The sequence below is a fragment of the Myotis brandtii genome, unplaced genomic scaffold, assembly GCF_000412655.1.
Source record: "Myotis brandtii unplaced genomic scaffold, ASM41265v1 scaffold781, whole genome shotgun sequence".
NCBI lineage: Eukaryota > Metazoa > Chordata > Mammalia > Chiroptera > Vespertilionidae > Myotis > Myotis brandtii.
In genome coordinates, this window is record NW_005371136.1 from 151,359 (window position 1) to 157,058 (window position 5,700).

Below are 5,700 nucleotides of genomic sequence, written 5' to 3' on the forward strand. Positions count from 1 at the left end.
GCTGCTGTTGTTCCTCTGATGTGGTGGGCTGCTTGTGGGGCTACTGCTCCTTGGACTTGGACAGGTTGATTGCAAGTCTGCTGCTCCTCGGATGGGGGTGGGCTGCTTGCGTGGCTGCTGCTCTTGGACGGGAGAGAGCTGCACGCGTGGCTGCTCCTCCTCGGATGGGGACAGGCCACTCACCCAGCTGCTGCTCATTGGACAGGTGCAGGCTATGTGTGGCTCTGCTCCTCGGACTGGTGCGTGCTGCGCTGGGCTGCCGCTCCTAGGACGTGGGCGGTCTGCTTGTGTGGCTGCTGCTACTCGGACCGGGGTGGAATGCTGCTGCTCCTCGAATGGGTACGGGCTGCTTGCAGAACTGCTGCTCCTTGGATGGGGGCGGGTAAGAGATCAACCAAAGGACTTGCATGCATGCATACGAGTATAACCAATGGACACAAGACACTGGGGGGCATGGGAGACTAGGGGAGGGTCAAGAGGAGAAAAAAAAAAGGAGACATATATAATACTCTTTGTATTACTTTAAGCAATAAAACAATTAAAATAAATAAATTCTATCCTATATAATAAAAGCCTAAAAAATAATAATTTATTTCAAAAATATTACTCTGAAATTTAAAAAATAAATAAAATAAAAAGAAAAATTATAAGATTATCTCAATAGATTCAGAAAAGAAATCATTTCACAAAATTCAGCACCCACTCATGATAACTCACAGTAAACTAAGAATGGAAAAAAAAAACCACCTTCCTCAATCTAAAAAAAGGCATCTATAAAACACCTACAGCTAACATCATACTGTTCTTAAAAAATCTTTATTGTTGAGAGTATTACATATGTCCCCTTTAATTCCCCACTGACCCCTTCTAGTCTGCCCCTGCCCGCTCATTCCTCCAGCCCCCCTTCCAGTAGTTAGTGAAAAACAAATGCCTTTTCCCCTAAAACAAGAAACAAAGAAAGTTAATTTCTTCACCTCTGAATCTTCCCCTGGGTTTGCAATTAGAGCCTATTTCTTTCCTCTATATCAATAAAATTATGTTTATAACCTCTATTAGAGCACATATCATATTTTAGTTAATCCATTTACCCTTCTGTTTCTTACTCTACAGTGATTTTCTAAAGGACAAGTCCTTTGCTTTACTCATCTTTGTATGAATACTTATTGAATAACTCAGTTAAGCGTTTATAGGGTCTCAAGAATGTAGTTCAGTCATCCTATTTTCCACTAGAGGAAAGTAAACTCTAAAGAGATAAAGTAACTTGTTCAATATCTTATAGCAAGTTAGTAGAAATAATCAACCATGTATTTTCATCTAAGAGGTACTGTCTCCTTAAACTGATCATTAGGTGAAGTAGGCTTTATGTACATTGTAAATGAGAAAATTATAGCTGAGAAAGCTTCAATATACTTGCCTGTGGTCAGTATTAAAGCAAAGAGTGTTAAAGCAAGGAGTATACAAACAGAAGAAGTTTCACATTAAAAATATTTTTGCTGTTAAAGAAAGGATATTTCCCACAGTTTCACTTTTGGCTTATGTAAAGCAAAGCATATTCTAACAATGAGAAAATGAGCTTAGAGATACAATCTAAAAATCTAAAACTATGACTGCACTTTAAAATGTGAAGTATTCACCAATTCCTTGCTACAAGTGCCACTTCAAGTGAAGCATCTTTTATTATATTTACTTATGTGTGAAAGCATTCCCAACCCTATCCTCTAATAGTACTTGTGATAGCTTACATGATCACAAGTAAGGGTAGAAACCTAAATGCATTAAGACTTTTTTAAATGCATTAAAAAAACAATGGAACATAAGTTAGAATAGCAGAATTCAGTTAGAGGTAATTATGATACAGAAATACATACCATGGAATCCTGGACAATGTATAGACATTAGCCACAAATTTAGCCAACAGGGAAATGCAATCAGATTCACAAGTCTCAATAAGGTACTATGTCACAGAAGAAGCAGAAATTTCATTACACTGAGCTCTAAAAGAAATATTATTATTAAAGATAGAATGTGTAACAGTAAATGGCATTCTTTTTAGTATATGTGCTGCCGAAGCGAGCACAGTAAATGGCATTCTTAACAATATCCCTACAATAATTATCATGGTGAGTTTCATGAAGGGGAGGAAGCTAATGAGACCTGTACCACAGGGAGATCTTTTTATAACTCTTTAAGAAATGAGGTAAGGCCCTAGCTGGTTTGGCTCAGTGGATAGAGCGTCAGCCTGCAGACTGAAGGGTACCGGGTTCTATTCCAGTCAAGGGCACATTCCTGGGTTGAGGGCTTGATCCCCAGTAGGGGGCATGCAGGAGGCAGCTGATCAGTGGTTCTCATCATTGATGTTTATCTCTCTCCCTTCCTCTCTGAAATCAATAAAAGTAAATTTTAAAAAAAGATGGTGCCCTGGCTGGCTTGGCTCAGTGGATAGAGCGTCGGCCTGTGGACTGAGGGGTCCCAGGTTCGATTCCGGTCAAGGGCACATGCCTGGGTTGTGGGCTTGATCCCCAGTGAGGGGCGTGCAGGAGGCAGCCGATCAATGATTCTCTCTCATCATTGATGTTTTTATCTCTCTCTTCTTCTCCCTTCCTCTCTGAAATCAATAAAGAAATACATTTTTTAAAAAAAGAAAGATGGTAAGCCCAATTAAAAGTATGAGGGGAGGCTGATATAGAAGCCAAAGTGGGAGTCTGATAATAAACTCTCTCATAATCTCTTCCTACAAAAACTGTCTAGGAAGTTTAAGGCCATTTGCTTTCTCACCAAAATGAAACAAGAGTTTTGTAAGAGTATTCTTCTATAGGTAAAATATCCTCCTGTACTGCTCTTATGTGTAGTTTATCTGAAGTCCAAAAGCTAGGTAAGACAAAGATTTTAGAACATAGTACTACTAGTATAAAGAGGCCAGTTGTTGCATGATATACACAAGCACTAGTATTTCAACATTGCCATCTACAAGAGGAAACTTGTTATATGTGGAAAGGATTTCAAAAGGCATGTCTTGAGTAGCATAGGACAAGGTTTTTAAGAGCATCAATCTTTTTTGTTTTAATATATTTTTTATTTATTTCAGAGAGGGGGAGAGAGAGAGAGAGAGAAACATCAGTGATGAGAGAGAATCATTGATTGGCTGGCTCCCGCACACCCCCTACTGGGGATCGAGCCCACAACACCAGCATGTGCCCTTGACTGGAATCAAACCTGGGACCCTTCAGTCCACAGGTCTAAGCTCTATCCACTGAGTCAAACCAGCTAGGGCAAGAGCATCAATCTTAAAGACATGGAAGACATATTAAGCTGGGTTCACTATACTCTTTTTCCCACTTTTATCTATGTTTGCAATATTCTTTTTTTTTTAAATCTTTATTGTTGAATGTATTACATATGTCCCCTTTTCCCTTCCATTTATCCCATATAGCCCGCCCCCGCCTCTTGCCCCAGGCCCCACAACCCTATTGTCTGTGTCCTTGGGTTATTCATGTATGCATACAAGTTCTGTAATGGATCTACCCCCGCTCCCCACTCCCCTCTCCCCCTGCACGTTCCCTCTGAGATTCGGCAGTCTATCCATGGTTCTAGGTCTCTGGATCTATTTTGTTCAACAGTTTATTTTTTTCATTAGATTCTACATATGAGTGAGATCATGTAATACTTGTCTTTCTCTGACTGGCTTATTTTGCTTAGCATAGTGCTCTCCAGGTCCCTCCATGCTGTCTCAAAGTGTAAGAGATCCTTCTTTTTTATTGCTGCATAGTATTCTCTGGTGCAATTTTTTACAATAAAAAAACTAAAAAATATATAATTGTATTGAAGATCCTCAATGAGATCAATGAAGTAACATATACAAAAAATAACAAGAAATTATAAAACAGACAGAAATAAAACAAAAGTAGATGGATATAAAATGTACCAATTAGAAATTCTAGAAATAGAAAAGTAGTAATAGAAATTTAAAAGGAACCCCAAAACAATACATTTATAAATGGGCAAAAATTTGAATAGATATTTTACAAAAGAAGATATATAAATGGCTGGAATAAGCACATGGGAAGGTAAACATTATTTGTCATTAGAGAAACAAAAATTAAAACTATTAAAAAAACCACTTCACTGGCCGGTAGCTCAGTTGGTTAGAGTTGTCCAATACCCCAAGGTTGTGAGTTTGATCCCGGTCAGGGCGCATACAAGAATCCATCAGTGAATGCATAAATGAGGCTCAACCTGGAACAGCCTCTGGCCAGTGAGAGGAGCGAGGGGATGAGTGCCCTATCTCTTCCATGGATGGGGTGGGGCAAGAGGAGACTGAGCCAAGTGCCTTGTCCTCAGGGGAGGGGCCTCATTTTTCTTCCTTCTCAACTTTGAGGCCCAGGGGCGGCAACCCGCCCCTTTGGGCCCACCCAGGCCCCCCTCAGGCAGCTTTCTTCCTGCTGATCATCATCCCAAGCCCTAAGGATCATCATTTTCCCACCCCACCCAAGTTAAAATTTATTAACCACCCCCGCACCCACCTCCCCGCTCTCTCACCCATTTCCCTGTGTGTTGTAGCTGGGCCTGGCTAGTCTGAACCCACCTCTGTTAATTTATTATTCATTGAATATAAAAATGATGAACTTCTCTAAAAAAGTTAAACATAAATATACAATCTATCCAAGAAAATGAAAACATATGGCCACACAAAGACTTGTATTGTTTATAACAGCCAAAAAGAAATAATCCAAATGTCTATCAACTAGTGGAGGGACAAACACAATGTGGTGGATCTATATAATGGAATACTGTCAGCAATATAAAGAAACAACTGATACAGGCAACAAAGTAAATAAACCTCAAAGAAGCCAGATATATAACACATATTGTACAATTCCATTTATATAAAATTAGAGGCCCAATCACGAAATTCGTGTATGAGTAGGGTCCCTAGGCCTGACCGACGATCAGGGCCAATCTGTGGGGCGACCAGTGGGGCGATCAGGGGGCCCCGATGGCACCCGCCTTGGCCAGCCTGGGGCCTGTGGGCTGGGGGCAGCTCCTGTGTTGAGTGTCTGCCCCCTGGTGCTCAGTGCATGTCATAGCAACCAGTCATTCTGCTATTCGGTCAATATGCATATTAGGCTTTTATTATATAGGAATCCAGAAAAGACAAATCTATAGAAACAAAATTATTAGAGATAGTAAGGGTTGGAGGTGGGGAACAAGGGTTAATTTAAATGGGCACAAGGAATCATTTTGGTGTGATAGAAATATTCTAAAACTAGAGTGTAAGAGTGGTTGCACAAACTTTGTCAATTTATTAAAAATGTTATGTAAATTTGCCATAGATTGAATGTTTATCTTCCCCCAAAATTCATATGTTGAAACCAAACCCTAGGTATTTGGAGATGTGGCCTTTGAGAAGTGATTAGCTCATGAGGGCAGAGCCCTCAAGAATGGGATTGATGCCATTATAAAAGAGGCTCCAGAGAGCTCCAAGTTCCTTCCACTCTCACAAAACACTGAATCTGCTGGTGCCTTGATCTTGGACTTCTGAGTCTCCAAAATTGTGAGCAATAAGTTTTGTTGTCTATAAACCACTTAGTATATGGTGTTTTGTTATAGCAGCCTGAACAGACTAAGATGAAATTATATCTAATGAAACAACCAACATTAAGTTTCTGTGCATTCTTCCAGATATCTATAATAATAAAAGCG